Raw genomic sequence first — 18,086 nt, forward strand, 5'->3', positions numbered from 1 at the left:
CCAAGGCATACTCACCACCCAGACGCCGCGCGGGAATTCGGGCGCAGGGCGCGTCCGCACCAAGGCAAAGTCCCCAAAGCGCACGGAGAGAGCCCGGACGCGGGCCGGATGACCAGCTTCCGTCCCTCGCGCCCTCACGCGGCGCCCCGCCTCCGACCGCGCCGCCCCGCCTCCGACGCGCCTCCAGCTTCCCGCCTCCCGCCTGCCTCTGGGGAAATTGAACACGCGCCAGGCTGGGTAGTCGGCGAGAAAGGGGAATCCCGGAGCCGGCGGGAGAGGTCTCCAAATCCGGGATTCTGTCCCGCCCCAAGGGCTGCCACGGGCCTGATTCTGGCCCGGCACAAAAATTGGTAGCAATGGGGCTGGGGATGTGGCTCAAGCGGTAGCGCGCTCGCCTGGCATGCGTGCGGCCCGGGTTCGATTCTCAGCACCACATACCAACAAAGATGTTGTGTCCGCCGAGAACTAAAAAATAAATATTAAAAATCTCTCTCTCCTCTCTCACTCTCTCTTTAAAAAAAAAAAAAAATTGGTAGCAATGAAAATGACATTGGCTTCACTCATCCCTTGTCAAGGTTGGCACCTTCAAACAATTGTTATAGCTGTCAAATTTGGCCACTGACTCCAACGTTGCCAGGACAATTCCTAAGGCTTCTGGTGAGGAACTGCTTTCGGAGGCCTCCCAGGCTATTTTGGGATAACCTCTGGGGTGGCAGTTCTCAGTTCTCAAGGAACCAGGGAGAAAGGAAAAGATGCAAAGCCCTGTGGGGTGCAGATAACCTAGTGTAGCCACTTGCCAGTCCCCTTGTCCAGATAGTTCCCATTGCTGGGACAGGACTGTGGTGTGGCCAAAGAACAACTACGTGTAATGCCAACGAAAGAGAAACAGAAACAAATAAACAAAAAAGTTTCTGAAAAGAATGAGGAAGCAAATAGGACCAAGAAAGTTGCTGTATCAGACCGGGGAACACAGGAATAGAAACTGAATTTGGAAAAAAAAAAAAAAATGAAAGGAAGAAAAACACATGGTTACATAGGGATAATGAAATCTCATAGATTTTCTTCTTTGCCTTTGTGTTTTTTCAACTTTCCTGAACATTTTTGAGACATTCATTTCACAAGGAATAAAAACTATTATAGTAAGAATTATGTAATGAACTAATTTTTTAAATTTAGGCTGCAATTTGATTTCTTTTTCAGAATTGCATATCCACATAATTAAAGAATAAATAACAAGGGGCTGTGATTGTGACTCAATGGTAGAGTGCTCGCTTAGCACGTGCGAGGTTCTGGGTTCCATCCTCAGCACCACATAAAAATATACATAAATAAAATGAAGATATGGTGTTCAACTACAACTAAAAAACAATATTTTTAAAAGAAGAATAAGTAACAATATTTTTGTGACAATAAATACTTATTGCTTTAAGATACAAAGTTTAAAACAAAAGATATGAAGTTTTAGGGTAATTTGGAATATGGCAGGAAGTTAAACAATTCATGATAATGCTGCTTCTGAACATTTCTGTATTCTTCTCTCTTTTTTTTCTCCAATGCTGCAGATCAATCCCAGAGCCTTGTATATGCCAAGTAAGTGCTCTGCCACTAAGCTTCATACCCAGCCCCAATTTCTAGATTCTTAATGGTACTCACTTCTTGGTGTGTCACCATTGCTTGTTCTTAAAACAGTACATACGGGAATCATTCTATTCATCTCCAAGTCACACAAGGCTGTTATCAGCCCTGTAGCTAAAAGGATATTGGGTGGAATTGTCTGGTAATAGCAATTTTGAAGAGTAAGGATGAAAAATGTAAGCTGATTTTGACATCTTCTGGAAATCTTTAAGCAAGGTAAAGACTTAGAATGATGCAGTGGAGAGCTAGTGCATGGCCCATCAAGAGAATATTTTGGCCAGTGAGTTTCTTCTTTAGTGGATAGCTGGTGAAATTTCTTCAACAGTAACAATACTCTGAGTCTGTCATAATCTGGACAGTTACACCACTGTTAATGAGGTCCTTAAGACCTTGCTGGTTTTGCTGATCCATGTGCTGAAAAACTTGTACTATATAAATAACCAGAGTCATATTAGGATGTTGACTCAAAAATTCTGATAGCCTTGGAACATTCCCAACAAGGACTCCAGAACAAGAACCAGGTGATAGAACAGCTGATGGATGGGCAAAAATGTCTTTCTGCAGTAAATTTTTCTATAAAATTCACTTCAACATTGGTGGTGTTTTTGCCAGAGTTTCGATAGATCTTGTGGCTTGTGCCCCACTTGATTTTGTAAAGCAGACAGTTCTCTTTGTGAAGTTCTCTGGGGTCAAAGATGACTTCAAATTCCCAGGGTTCAATTCTCCTCCTCAGAGTGTCATCACCAGTTGAAGGACCTTGGTCTGAGAGAACTCGAAGCACATAGTGACAGACACCCAGCTCCTTCCTGTAGCATAAATCTTGGGAAACCCCAGTGGTTGCTACTGTCTCTCGATTTCTTGGAAAATTTTCTTCAAGATAAGAGGCACAGGTTGGAATGTGCGGGGTGAAGGCACCTTGTCTATGCCCAGAAACTGGAGAAACTCATGCTCTAGTGAAATTGAATTGTATGGCCCATGGCTACAGTTAACAGGAAGCCAAAAGCTAAAAAATGGCAGGGAAAGAAGCCTGGCCTCTGAGGTGGGACCTAAATAACAATATTTTGAATGGGGTTATCTGTAAGGTTCCTGGAAGTCAAAGCAAAAAAAGAGATTAATTTTACAGTTACACAAAGAAAGGATGAAGCACACAATTTTCACCTTAAGAGTCCAACTTTAGGGCTGGGTTGAGTGCTCGCTTGGCATGTGTGAGGCACTGGGTTCAATCCTCAGCACCACATAAAAATAAAGATATTGTGTCCACCTATAACTAAAAAATAAATATTAAAAAAAGAGCCCAACTTTATGGCTTAAATTTATGAAAGTCTTTCCCCCCCAAACAAGGCCTCACACGTGGTAGACAAACGGTGCTACCACTGAGTCACATGCCTATCCCCCCCTTTTTTTCCTAGGGAGAGGAAGAGAATCTTTTAATATTTATTTTTTTAGTTTTCGGTGGACACACATCTTTATTTTATTTTTATGTGGTGCTGAGGATCGAACCCAGCACCCCGCGCATGCCAGGCGAATGTGCTACTACTTGAGCCACATCCCCAGCCCTATCCCTTTTTATCACTTAACTTTAAATGAAGCTTCTGGATTTCTGTGCAGTTTAAATCGACTGAAGTGTCAAAGAGACAATCTAGGAATGTTGAATGAAAGCAAGTTTATTCAAATACATTCATTTCCTCCCCAGGTGCTGGTGTGAAGGGAATAATACTCATTAGGATGTCTAAGCTCACAGAACAAATGATTTCATCAGTGATCCCAGCTCAACACTGTGTGCTCAAAAGAAGAAAGGTGGAGTGACAGGCACCTTTGTTCTGCACTTGGTATACCCGCACACATAAGCTAAAAATAATTTCTGGCCCAAGGTCTAGGCCCGTAAGTACATTACTAATACCATATGTGGACCACCCAAACTGAATTATGCTCCAGTAGTTGTCCTCGGGCCTTCACTGCATACTCTTGCTAGAAGTTTGATTTCTAACAAATGCATATAACTAGTAATTCTTGCAGTCTCAATACTATTCAACTCTCCTCTTATTCCTCTCATCACTTCCAGTTGTTGAACTTTGAATGATAAATTGCATACTCCTCTGTCCTCTAAAATAGGGCTCTGGGGCTGGAGTTGTAGCTCAGTGGTAAAGCATTTGCCTTGCATGTGTGAGGCACTGGTTTGATCCTCAGCACCACATAAAAATAAATAAAATAAAGGTTTTGTGTCCATCTACAACTAAAAATATTTTAAAAAAACAAATGGGGGGTAAGGGCTGGGGCTATAGCTCATTTAGTACAGTGCTCACCTCCTGTGCACAAGGCCCTGGATTCAATCCCCAGTACCACACACACACAAAAAAATAGGGCTCAGAATATAATTTTTCTCTCTCTCCCCCTCTCTCCCCACCACCCTTTGGTACTGGGACTTGAACCCAGGGGTGCTTAACCACTGAGCCACATCCTCCAGCCCATTTTAATTAATTAATTAATTGAAATATTTTAAAAAATTGTTGATGGACTTTTATTTTCACTTATTTGTATGTGGTGTTGAGAATCAAACCCAGTGCCTCAAGTGCGCTACTGCTGAGCCACAACCCCAACCCCATTATTTTATTTTTTGAGACAACGTATCACTAAGTTGCTTAGGGCCTTGCTAAGTTGCTGAAGCTGGCTTTGAACTCGAGATCTTCCTACCCCAGCCTCCCCAGTTGCTGGGATTACAAGTGTACATCACCGCACCTAACATAATTTCTTTTTTTTTTTTTAATAATTTTTAATATTTATTTTTTAGGTGCAGGTGGACACAACACAATGCCTTTATTTTTATGTGGTGCTGAGGATCAAACCTGGGTCCCGCCAGTGCTAGGCGAACGAACGCTCCACCGCTGAGCCACAATCCCAGCCCCTTAGCATAATTTCTTTTTGTTCAGAGACTGAGGGCCATCATGACAAGCATGACCTCCTGTACTGTGAAATACAGCTCCAGGCTATTGTGGAAACAGTCTCCATAAGAACATGCTGCTCACCAACTCTAATGTTCCCAGATATAGCTGGTATGGCTAGCACTACCGAGATCACTCTGTACAAATTCTTTTTGTGAACATAGGCTTTCACTTGTCTGGAGTAAGACACCTAGGAGTTGGAACTGCTGGGTCATAGAGATGGGAGATATTTAATTTATTTCAGTACAGGGAATTGAACTCAGGGGTGCTCTACTGTTAGACCAGGACGCAAGAAAAGACCACTGATTCCAATTAAAATCAAATTAAAGCAAGCTTAGTATTTCGACCGGCCGGGCTGCCTCTCTCTCCCCAAACTGGGAACAAGACAGCACCCACAGCTTTCCTGCAGCCCAGCTTTATAGCCCAGAAAGTTATACAAAGGGGGGTTACAGATAACAGAACTCTGACTAGCATAACACAAATGGTAGTTTACATTTTTGCTGGCCCCAACATCAGAATTTATAAAGGTCATTAGAGCCTCAGAGAGGGTAGTTATCTGGCCAGGGAAGGCCAAGATTTGTGAGGCGTCACCAAAGTTTCAGAGAGGGCTGTTATCTGGTCAGAGAGACAGGCATGGGTGAGTTTCAAGGCACAGGCAGGCATTCCAAGCAGGTTCAGAATTTGCAGTAATTTATAGTAAAGCTGAAATTAGCTTTTCATGGCTTTGTGGCGAGATGGCTCCCAATTTTAAGAAAAGATCAGGTTGGGTCTATCACTACCACTGAGTAACATCCCCAGCCCTTTTTATTTCTTATTTTGAGATAAGGTTTCACAAAATTACCCATGCTGGCCTCAAATTTCCTTTTCAACTGCTTCAGCCTTCACAGTAGCTAGAGTTACAGGCATATACCATCATGCCTGACTGGGATATTTTCATTAAACGGTGCTGGTTTCCCAAAGTGGCGATGCCATTTTGTGCTCCTACCAGTATATGGACCAAGTTGCTCCATAGCCTCCTTTTGGCACACCTGCTATGTTACCTTGATAGACCCACCTGATCTTTTCTTAAAATTGGGCATCTCGCCACAAAACCATGAAAAGATAATTTCGGCTTTACTATAAATTACTGCAAATTCTGAACCTACTTGGAATGCCTGCCCGTGCCCTGAACTCACCCATGTCCGGTTTTCCCTGACCAGATAACAATCCTTTCCTAAACCTTAGTGACGCCTCATAAATTCTGGCCTTCCCTGGCCGGATAATGACCCTCTCTGAGTCTCTAAGATCTCCATAAATTCTGATGCCAGGGCCAGCAAAAATGTAAACTTGTGTTATGCTCCTCAGAAAGTTGTTATCTGTAACCCCCCCTTTGTGTAACTTTTTGGGCTATAAAACTGGGCCGAAAAGAAGCTTGCTTTAATTTGATTTTAATTGGAGTCAGTGGTCTTTTCTTGCATCCTGGTCTAACAACCTCTGCCACCAAGCCACCATCCTCTCCCTCCTGGATTGTTGCAATGACTTCCTAACAGGTACCCCCTCCCTCCCTCTCTCTCTCTCTCTTTTGGTACTAGGGATTGAACTTAGTATTTTTTATTTAGAGACAGGGTTTCACTGAGTTGCCTAGTGCCTTGCTTTTGTTGAGGCTGGCTTTGAACTTGTATCCTCCTGCCTCAGCCTCCCTAGCTACTAGGATTACAGCTGTGTGCCACCATGCGTGGCCAGGTCCCCTTATATTTTTGTTCCCTACATTCTTTCTCTTTTTATAAGAGGTCAGATTATGTTGCTTTATGTTTTTTGTTTGTTTGGGGGGTATTGGGAATTGAACTCAGGGCATTTGACCAGTGAGCCATATCCCCAGCTCTGTTTTGTATTTTATTTAGAGACAAGGTCTCAATGAGTTGCTTAGCACCTCACTGTTGTTGAGGCTGGCTTTGAACTCGTGATCCTCCTGACTCAGCCTCCTGAGCCGCTGGGAGTATAGGTGTGCGCCACCAGCGCTTTATGTTTTTTTTGTTTTGTTTTGTTTTGTATTGCTGTTCTGAGGATCAACCCAGGGCCTTGCATATGGTAGACAAGAGCTCTACCATTGAGTTTCACCATCACCCAGCTCTTGTCACTCCACTTTTTAATGCTTTTAAATTTTTGTTCTTGGAGTATTGGGGATTGAACCCACGACCTTGCTGTATATTCTTGTTAGAAGGAGTTTCATTTTTGCATATTCTGGACAAGCACTCTACCCCTGAGTTATATTTTCCTAGCCCATTTTTAATTTTTGAGATAATGTCTTGATAATTTGTCCAGGCTGGCATCAAACTTGTGATCCTTCTGCTCAGCTGGAATTGTAGGCATTCACCATGCCTGACTTGTCACTCCACTTTTTAAATTCTCTATGATAGAATAAAAGTCATTGTCTTTTCAGTAGCCTGCAAAGTCCTATGTGTGTGCACTCTCTCTAAGGTCAAATCCTACCCCTGTGCCCTATGATGTTGTGAAATACTGAGTACATTTGGTCTTTGCCCATTTCCTGACATTGAACTCCTAAAATCCTTGGAATTTCCAAACTGATAAGTATCTTGTATGCTAATGAGATGCCTGCCTATAGGCTGTAGTCCCTAGGTGATTTCAGGGTGGAGGTGGTCACCAGAAAGACCTAGGGCAGGATTAGAGGTTTGGGGCTTTCAGTCCCATCTCCCAAGTTTAGGGATGAAGGTTGAATTGATTGCCAATAGTCAATGATTTAATCAAACAAGCCTATGTAATGAAGTCTCCATAAAATCAAAATGAACAGGATTCAGAGAGCTTCCAATAACTGAACACATGGAGGTTCTTGCAGGGTGGTGTACCTGAAGAAGGTACAGAGACAGCTCTGTCCCTCTTCTGTACCTTGCCCTATGTACATCTTCCTCTAGTATTAACCTCAGTTTTCTTTGCAATATCCTTATGATAAACCAGTAAATGTAAATAAGTACTTCCTTGAGTTCTGAGTCACTAAAACCCAAGGAGGGGTGTGGGAACCCCAGTTTACAGCTGTCTCCAACACAGATAAACCACTCTGAGCTTGTGATTGACATCTAAAGTGGTAGGGTGAGAGTCTTGAAGCCTAAGCCCTCAACCTAGGGGATCTCCAGATAGTGTTGAAGCTTGGGGAGTCCCAGCGCCACTCTCCTGAAGTTGTCTATGACCTAGGCTCTAGCTGGAGCCTCAGGGCAGTTCTCACTACAGACCTAGCTTCTAGGAAGAGAGAACCAAGGCCTAGCCTTTCCCAGTGTGATATCTGTAACAGACACAGGTTGTGGTAAGGTGGGTAAAGCATAGGGGCTTGGTGACAGCTCTGTTTGGAGTCCCTGTTTATGGTCTTTCATGTTCAAGGTTGAGTGTGGGGAGCTCAGAATATGGACATCCAGATGTCTGGTCCTTGTATGAGGAAGATAACTCAGATGGGGCACATGTGCTTGTAATCCCAGCACTTTGGAGGTCTGAGGAAGGAGGATTGCAAGTTCAAAGCCAGCCTGGGCATTTAGCAAGACTTTATTTCAAAATAAAAAATAAAAAGAACTGAGGACGTAGCTCAGTGGTAATGTCCCTGTGTTCAATACCGAGTATCACCACCACCATTACAGCAACAAACAAAAAGGCCAGGCGTGGTGGTGCATGCCTGTAATCCAGCATCTTGGGAGGCTGAGGCAGGAGGATAATGAGTTCAAAGCCAGTCTCAGCAAAAAGTGAGGTGCTAAGCAACTCAGTGAGACCCTGTCTCTAGAAAAAAATACAAAATAGGGCTGTGGATGTGGCTCAGTGGTTAAGTGCCCCTGAGTTCAATTCCTGGTACAAAAAAAAAAAAAAAAAGCAGGGGGGGGGCAAAGAAAGAAGGAAACTCAGGGCTGGAAACTGGTTTGAGGAAGATGCATCTAATAATATCTGGCACAATTTCATGTGGAAACAGAGAGGAAGATGAACCATCCTGCACATCACATATTGTTTATTTGTATATAGCCTGGTATTTTCTCAAAGGCATCTATTAATATGTTTAATATCATTTTTTTCTTCTTTAGGCACTGTTTGTAACACTCCTCTATGTTGCTACATATCTAGTGCCTCAGAGTGCTTCACTGTGGGCATCTCCCACATTTTACACATCTGTTCCCCAAAGTATGGAACCCAAGATTACCTTCAACTTTCTGTTGTGACAGATAACTCTTAGGTAAATATTCTCAAACATGGAGCTTGAATGAGAATTTCTTTAGAGAGATATCTAGGAATAGACTGCCAGGAACAGAACTACTGACCTGAGATGGACCTGAGCAGGTAAGACCAGCCACTCTCCCCAGCAGTTGTACTCCATCTATGTTGCCACAATAAGGCTTGATGTTCTTATTTTTCTCCATCTTCACCAGTGCTTGGCATGATCTAATTTTCTAATTTTTACTAGGCCAATTAAGAAGTAATATCTCAGGAGATGGGGGGGGGGTGTATGTCAGTGATAGAGCATTTGCCTGCTATGCATGAGGCCCTGGGTGCCATCCCCAGCACCAAACAACAAAACAAAACAAAAAACCTCACCATGTTTTTGTTTTTGCATTTCCATGGTAACCAATGAGTAACATCTTTGTACAAAAGTACTTTGGGTTTCATGTTGTATGTGCTATAATCCCAGCACCTTGGAGGGCTGAGGAAGGAGGATTCCAAGTCAAAGCCAGACTGGGCAACTTAGTGAGACCTTGTTTCTAAATAAAAAAATAAAAAGACTGGGACAATATCATGCATCTATTAAGTCACCGAACTGGGCCTCTACCCTCAGTCAACACAGGAACAGAAAATCCAGAAACAGTGGTTAAGTGTACTTTAGCACACACCTCTTAACATGCTCCCTGTTAGGGAGCATGGAGGGGAAGAAACAGCCTAAATTACCAGAGGGATGGGTGCTTAGATTTGGGCCACACCTTGTATTACCAGACAAAGTTGCCATTGAAGTGAAGGTTACAGAGGTTTGTCTGGTGTGGATTCAGTTTTAACAGTGAAGTGCTTAAGCTGAGAACATAGGCTTAGAACTTTGTGTGGTGATGTTGGCCTATGGTTCCAGCTAATCAGGAGGCTGAGATGAGGGAGATTCAGAACTGCGTGGGCAGCCAGGGCAGAATGGTGAATGATGAAGGGACGGGCAGGTCCAGGTCTGGACAGAAAGAGTAAAAAGGGTCTCCCAATGAGGTCAACGGCCTAGCTCACGAAAGTGCTTGTGGATATGAGTGTTGGGGAGGTCCAACAAAAAGACTAAGATGCATGGGCATGGGGTACCAGTGAGTGATAATAAGGAGAGTGTGGAAGGGGAGAAGATAGAAAGAGGAGGAAGGGCCAAAGCCCATGAAAAGAACAAATCAGTACTTTCCTATTGATTCCCCTGCTTCTGGGAGAAGTCTGTTACTTTGTTACATTTGTTCTTACAATAAACATGCTCCTTGTTTAAAAAAAAAAAATAATTGGGGATGTAGCTCAGTGGTAGAGCTACTTCAGCATAGAAGTAGCTTTATTATAGCTGGGCATGGTCACATATGCTTGTCATCCTAGTTTCTCCAGAGGCTGAGGCAGGAGGTTACCATGTTCAAGGCTGGCTTTAGCAACTTAGTAACACCCTGTCTCAAAAATAAAAAAAGTTAAAAAGGACTGGGAATGTGTAACTCAGTGGTGAAGTGCCCTTGGATTCAATACTCAGTACAAAAAAAAAAAAAAAAGAAAAAGAAAAAGATCTTGGGGGGAAAAAAGTAGCCATTTGTATCCTCTGGTAAACAGACTTTGAGAAAAAGTTGGAGGGAGGTGATATCTGAGAAAGAAGAGAGGAAAAAGCTGGGTTGGACAGAGAAGACCTCTAATCACAATGCTAATCTGAGAAAAAAGAGGGGGGGGAAGCAGAACTCCATTGGCTAGTTGGCTGAGTTCTAAGAAGTCAGGGACAGGGTTGACTTGTTCACAATTGGCCACAGGGCTGGAATATTGTTTCAGGCTGTGCATGAGTCCATTATCTCTCCTGCTTTTATAGTATGTTGTCCCTGCAAACTGCAGGTGGAGAGGCCTGCTGTGGGGCCTCTGACCTCCCCAGAGACAAATCCAGATGGGGTGGGGCTCTGGAGGCCCCACCTCCCAGTGCCCATCTCCTCACACCCCTTTCTATTCCAAGCCCCCAACTGCTTCCTCCTAAGACTGAGCTGACCTCTGATCTGTGGAATCATGGCTTTCCTCTATCCTGGCCACTTCCGTCTTCTAACCTCTGAGAAGGAAACTGACAGCCAATCTCTGCCCAAGATCCAGGGTGGCAAAGTGGAGATGCATATATACCATCTGGGGCCGAGGGGACAGAAGAGATGCAGGGCCATGTGCAGAGCACTGCCTACATTTAGATCTCCATAGCTGCTCACTATGACGAGGTCTTAGGGCAGGGGGCTGGGTCCCCACGGCTCACTCAGCCAACATCAAAGTTGCAGAGAGCAGAAGGATGGTGGCTCATTTCTAAAGACCATAGCACCCTCCAAGACTCAAATAGTAAACCTCCCATAGCTCCCCCTCTGGCTCCCATCATATCCAAAACAGATCCAAAGGGATTCAAAGGAAGAGTCCGGCCAGTGTCTCTTACCATGGGTCTACAGGAAACAATGAGGGTAAGGTGCCTGCTATCTAAGAAGGCCAGTCTGGGTGGCCTGAAAAGGGATGAAGGAAATGTGCCTGAGGCAGGGGAAGAAGTGGGTGAGAGGGAGGGATGATTCTCCTGCCCCTGGGAGGAGGCTGGGTGCAGCCTGTAGGGGCAGGATCCCTTAATGGCTGGCTGATTGAGCCAGCTCCCCAACCTCCCCAAGGTACTTTCCAACCACACAGTCTAACCCTGGACCTTGAAGGATAGGTAAGTTTTGGAAAGTAGAACTCTATTGAGAAGAAAGGCAAACAAATCCTGATGAAGGAGAGGGAAGAGATGGTGAGATTCAGGAACAGGGTCTGGGATAAAAGTAATGTCTAGCACTATACATCTGAGCTGTCTGAGTGGACTGGAAGGAGGGGCAGTCTGCCCATTCCCATTCTGTGAGCTACCAAGTAGGAAGGTGGGTGTGGCCCTGGGGAAGCTGTTGGAAGCTGGCTCTGCCCTGTGTGGCTCAGCATCTGCACTGAGCTAGCAGACCAGTCTGGGATTTCCAAAATTACCTTCAGCAGTCCTTCCTCTTGGGCTATTCTATTTGGGCCAGAAACCATAGCTGATAGTAAGGCTCCATTCAAGGAAGTAAAGCAGAGCCACTTTAGAGGGCTAATTTGTAAGGCAAAGAAGCTCTGGAAGGCAAAGACCTTTCCAGCATCTGGTTATGGCTCAGACAGGCCATAGTAGGGGCAAGCAACTTTCCCAGGGGGGAGTGGGATTGACTCTGCCAAAGAGATAGGCTCTCCAGTATTTGGCCCCCAGGAATGACCTAGTCATGAGTTCTGTGCTATCTGCCATCCTTCATCTTGTCCCTACCCTTACTGAAGTCAGCCCTTTGGATTATTGGCAGAATCCTATTTGTAAAGGGAAGGGAGTGGGAGGGCCTGGCTTGGGATGGCTATAACTGGCTTAAATGTGCTCTATGGCAATTATTAGAGTGAGGGATGGTAAGAAAGAGGGGGCAAGTCACTATATACAGAATTATGTTCTAAGGTGCATAGGTGATGAATGCCATGTGTCGGGGTGAGTGGGTGCAAGAGTGGGACTATGTCCCTTGAATAAGGGGCTGTGTTTCTCCCATTCCTGTAGCCTCATGCAAAGCAGAACTGGACCTGTGACAGGATTTGTCATCAAGGCCAGGAGATGTGTGCCTTCCCTACATGAAGATTCTATCACCTTCTGTCCTGTGCCGGATTTTCCCCACATCCAACCCAACACCATGACCTCCTGTCTTTCCTATAAACTGAACTGAGATCCAGATGTTATCATAAATTTACTGGAAACCAAACTTGAGCAGCTGATGCTGGTTCCTGTTGCAGGTCCCTTGGTGAGGGCAGATCCTGGGGCAGCCTACAGGGAGGGGATACTCATGTTTGGCTCTGGTGGCTGGCACATGACTGTACGACTCAGCAACCACAGTACCCCTCAAAATTCAGATGGTCCCTTTTCAGCCCTACTTTATAGGGCAGAGATGTAAATGTTATTTTCACTATTTCAAGGGTAGAAAACAGGTTTGGAAAACCATGCCTGAGATCAGCCAATCAGGTAGTGGCCAAACTGGGCCAGATATTAGAACAGATTCCTGGTCCAATGCTCATTTCATTTCTTGGTCGAGTGACCTCCAGTAAAGAATTTTATTCTTGGGGAGGGGAAGAGAAGACTCATGGGTTCAACTTTAGAGAGGTATAAGGGACTACCCAGAACCCACAGGGCTGCTTGGAAGAGGTACTGCAGACACTTTTCCCAGTGTAGTGAAACCAGCTTCAATAGTATACAGTGGCCACTGGCTCCCTTCCCTGGCTAAATTTCTTGCTCAGTTCTCAAAGTCAAGGCCACTTGGAATTTTGAAACCTGAAGATTTGACCACATATATTTATGCCTAAGTGCGCCTCAGTTGCCAAATATAGGGTTACAGTCCCAAACTCAGCTGGAAGAGGCTGTTTAGCATTCTCTGTTGCCATAGAGTTTGCCTAGCTCCTGCTATCAATGCTTTCCCCAGTTCTCCTCCTGGGTCCCTGGAGAGCTCTTTGGAGAGAAGTTGGGGAGGGAAGTCTGGGGGCTGGGATGAGTGGTCTGGGGGGTGGAAATTGTTCTGTTGCCTCTAACTGTTGTTCTTCATCCTTTTCTGAATCTAGACATGGTAGGAGCAGGAAAGTACAACTTCCCTGGGGCTGGGAGGGCTGGGCAGGCAAGGTGTTTAGGACATACCTGGATGAGAACAGGCCCTTTTTCATCTTTCAGGACTCCAAAGGGCCCTGGTGGCTGCACTCTATTTGGGACCATCCAAATTCTTCTGTTTGTTGAGGCCTTATCCCGGGTCAGTTCATTAATGTCCTTATTACAGTTCTGGCTTGAAATAGGTAGATTCCTCATTTTTCATCCACGATCACATAGTCAGGTTCTTGAGCTTTTTTTTTTTTTTTTAAACAGTGTTGGGGATGGACACCAGAGCCTGGCACATGCAAGGAAAGAGCTCTACCACAGAGATACACAGCCAGCTGCTACCATATGTCTTTCTATTGTATGTCAGACCCCTCCTATCCTGTTTCCCTATAGCAGAGTACCCTCCTATATGAAAATTGTTAGCTTTAGCTGTAATCCCCTGATTACAGTGATGAAAAAGCATTAGGAAATGTTCATAGAAATTCTGGGAAAGAAGAGAATTTTTCTGCCTACATATTTTGTCAAGATATATAGCAATACGTATAATAATGTAGTAGCTGAGCATGGTGATGGTGGCGCATGCCTGTGATCCCAGCTACTTTGGGAGGCTGAAATAAAAGGATTACAAATTCAAGACCCTGTCTCAAAAAAAAAGAAAAGAAAAAGAAAGAAAGAAAAAAGGTGGAGGTGGGGATGTAGCTTAGTGGTAAGGTGCTTGCCTCGCATGTGTAAGGCCCTAAGTTGCATCCCCAGTACCACACACACATGAAGATAAAAAGATAAACAGGGGCTGGGATTGTGGCTCAGAGGTAGAGCGCTCACCTAGCATGTGTAAGGCACTGGGTTCGATCCTCAGCACCACAAAAAGTAAAACAAAGACATTGTGTCTACCTATAATTAAAAAAATAAATATTAAAAAATAGATAAACAGAGGGACTTGGGTTGTAGCTCAGTGGTGGAGTGCTTGCCTAGCATGTGTGAGGTACTAGGTTGGATCCTCAGCACCACATAAAAATAAATAAATAAAGGCATTGTGTCCATCTACAACTAAAAATTAAAAAAAAATTTAAAAAATTTTTAAAAAAGATAAACAAATGCCAAGGGAAGGACAGGAAGGAAAAGTCTTACTAGTTGGCAATGACATTCTTGCCATCACAATAAACAAACAAATAAACCCCTGGAGGTCTGTGGGAGGGGAAGACATCACAGGAACTTGTGGGGGGCAGAGGGGATAGCTCTCCTTACTTCATGGGAACCAGCCCCTCGCCTAGTAGATAGGTGGTTGCCATGTTGGGGCCTCAAGTTGGGAAGCCATCCCTGGAGCTCCAGTTTTATGAGCACATCCCAGCTCCCCAAGGGTGTAACTTTGCTTGTTAAAGGGAGAAATTATCCTTTTTCATACAGAAGGGAAAAAATAATGATTAGCTTTATTTCAGTGTTTGGCCACATGAAGAATGCACACAAGTCAATGCAAATCGAAGGAAAAGTGACCACATTTCCCTCTTTCCTCCCAACAGAACAACTCCAAAGATCATGAGCAGGATTGGTGGGGATGTCCTGCTCCAGGGGAGTGGATCTCTTCTCTGGAATGATTTCACATACACTGGCTGGGACATATTTTGTATTTAAATTACTGCAAAATTATTGCAACATGAAATTCTCTCCTTTACCCATTCTTCTCAGGCACAGTGTTTGAGAAAACTTGTCTGTTCTCAATGCTTCTGCACAATATCTTTCTTTAAGAGAATTCTAGAAGGCCCCAGGCTGCCTCCCAGGGACAAGGCTAAGGCCCTGTTGGGTAGCTGGGAGGAAACACTTGGGGCAGCCACTACTCAGGAACTGAGGTTCTGCTGACTCTTACCTGCTTGCTGAGGTGGTTGAATGACCAAGTGCTGTCACAGCCCAAGGACAGGGCTGCAGGACCAAAAATGAGGGAGAAATGGGGGCAACTCGTCGGCTGGTTGTTCCCAGTAACTCATGGAGGGCTCAAGCCCATGACTGTCCAACATTGTGTTGGCAGTCAGCCCAGGAAGTGGGGGTCTTAGGCACACACTCCTTGACCTGACCTTCCTTTTCCCCCAGATTTTCATGGGTTGGGTTAAGGACAATTTCTTTTATTTTCTTCTGATGCTGGGGATGGTACCCAGAGCCTCACACCTGCGAGGCAAGTGCTCTACCACTGAGCTTCACCCCCATCGCAGGATAAGAACAACTTGTCGAAAGCTGGAAACCTTCATTACTGGTGCCAGAAATGTTTTCAATCACAATATAAAGCTGGCATTCAGTGATCTGGCCCTAGTAACATTTGTAAAAAATATTTTATTTTTCAAAAACATTTTTAAAAATAGTTAAATAAAAAGAAATGCAGCTGGGAGGAAGATATTGGTTGTCAGTGGCTACTGCATCCTTTTTATTTTTTCCCAAGGAGAGAGAGATCTGGACTGTTGGAGAGAGACCTGAAGACAGGCTGGGAGCCACACCTTCTGTGTTTAAAAGGGCTCTCTCCTGCTTCTTTCATTGCCTGCTGGGCCAATCACCTGTGTATACGAGACCCTCATTCCTTTGGCTCCTGCTCAGCATCCTCACACTCTAACCTTTATCTGGAAAATCTCTTATCCTTGGCAATGGCTTTGTGGAGGACGTCCCCATGGCATGTTCTGGAGCTGTTTTGCTGGGACAGCAGATCTGATGGAACTGGCTTCAGGGTCAGGGAGGGTGGAGGCCAGTATAAATGTTCTGGATACATATGGCTTACTTATATTAACCTGTACCTGATGAGTGTGTGAGAACAACCAGAGGATTTAGTCTAACACTTAAAATTAAAAATAAGTGCATAATTATGTTGGCTAACAAGATAGCTAGGAAATGACCTTGGGACTATCTGGTCAACGCTCAGTTTACCTGGAGATTCATGACCCTTTCTCCAAGATGCACACCAGTGACCAGTATGAGAGAGCTATGTGCATCTATACAGACTTGACTCAAACCCTTTGAGCTACTGTCCTCCCATGGATCCTGCAGATTGGTACAGTCCTACCTTAGAGAGAAAAGTGAGGCATTGACTAGTTTAAAGTGATGTGCCTAAGGATGAAATCAGGAGAAGCAGCAGGGTGAGGGTTACACATGAATGTTAACCCCGCATTCACTGATGCACACTCCACTCCCTACTACTCTTTCTTGGCTGGGCAAGGACACCAACAACCTTGTTCTCATTTCACAGCAGCTGAACTTGGCAGCTCCACACCACTTATAAAGGACCTTCCCTCTAGGTTTGGAGTATACCATAACTGCCCGCTATGGAGACCATTCAAAGCAACCTGTAGTTTTGTCAGGCCCATTATTTATTGTTGCAGGGAGATCCTCAATTCAGATACTGCCTAGTTTTGAGGCCTGGGCCACCTCCGTAGCTGGCCCACCCTTGGATGAAACCAAAGGTTGAAATCTACACTTCAGAATCAGCTGTCCATTTTGATTCAGAAATCCTATGAGGGCCTGAAAAGCACACACACATCATGGAGACAGTCTCCTTCTAGCATTGGTCTGGGTAGCAGGTGGCTTGTTGGGCAGAGCAAGTGGCACATGTAACTTACCTACAATAGTTGAAATTCCAATTCCTGTTTGAGCCCCACTGTAAAAAGACCTTAGAGCAGGAAATAAAAGGAGGAGCTGCCCCCAAATCACTACCTGGTGAAGCTTAGCTGTGTGACGTTGTCTGGGAGCCTTAACGGAAGAGCTCTGTGGCTCTAGGCCCTGGTCTAACTGGCTCCCTGGCTTAGCAGGCCGTGGAGGTTGGTTTCTTAGTCTTCACTTGATATTACCAGGAAGGATGATCTGAGTGGGTGACACAAAAGAGGATATTCTTAAGAGGGCCAGTCTGGCCAGCTTATGAAGTGAAATGAGATGGCACATTCTCTCTTTTCCACTTTTGAATGTGATTCCTAGGATGGGACTCTGAGAGGATTCGGGGTTCAGGAGAGGTTTTGGAACTATCAGCTCTGGCAGTTTGTGGGGGGGGGACTTCTGAGGTTGCCCCAGTGGCCTACCTTAAACAGAATCGCTATTTCCTGCCATCAGGTGATGCCATCAATTGTCCTCAGATCCTGCTTTTGGGTGCTGTGGTCCAGAGAACCCCTCTGGAAACAAAAGGTGACAGGGACCCGGTGCCCATCAACTCTACTTGGGCCATGATCATCTTTCCTATCAGGAGTCGAAGGCCATCATATATTCCCACTTGAGCCGGTTATAAGATTTTATCCACTGGGCACAGTGGTATCCACCTGTACTCTCAGCTACCCAGGAGGCTGAGGCAGGATGATTGCAAATTTGAGGCCAGCTTGGGCAACGGAGTGAGACTATTTCAAAGCACGATTGTAATCCTAGTGACTCTGGAGACTGAGACAGGATGATTACAAACTTAAGACCAACCTCAGCAACTTGGTGAGGCCCTAAGGACTTAGGGAGACCCTGTTTCAAATAAAAATATTAAAAAAGGCTGGGTAGGGGCTGGGGTTTTGGCTCAGTGGTAGAGCGCTTGCCTAGTATGCTTAAGGCACTTGGTTTGATCCTGGGCACCACATAAAAACAAATAATAAATAAAGGTATTGTGACCATCTACAACTAAAAAACAAAACAAAACAAAACAAAACAAAAAACGGGGTTGGGGATGCTGGGGAATG

At 44.7% G+C, this 18,086-nt stretch overlaps 1 protein-coding gene and 1 pseudogene across 1 annotated transcript in view; both read right to left on the reverse strand.

The window, feature by feature from the left end:
• Bid (BH3 interacting domain death agonist) overlaps positions 1-152 on the reverse strand; it is a 41,447-nt gene extending 41,295 nt beyond the window's left edge. The window contains exon 1 of the mRNA XM_005340577.5: positions 16-152. The gene's annotated coding sequence lies outside the window, so the exon portion shown is untranslated. The remainder of the gene's footprint in view (positions 1-15) is intronic.
• Positions 153-1,398: 1,246 nt separating this feature from the next.
• On the reverse strand, positions 1,399-2,578 carry LOC101961410 (C->U-editing enzyme APOBEC-1 pseudogene; annotated as a pseudogene).
• Positions 2,579-18,086: the final 15,508 nt, after the last annotated feature.

Source organism: Ictidomys tridecemlineatus, chromosome 6 (assembly GCF_052094955.1).
Source record: "Ictidomys tridecemlineatus isolate mIctTri1 chromosome 6, mIctTri1.hap1, whole genome shotgun sequence".
In the NCBI taxonomy this organism is placed as follows: domain Eukaryota; kingdom Metazoa; phylum Chordata; class Mammalia; order Rodentia; family Sciuridae; genus Ictidomys; species Ictidomys tridecemlineatus.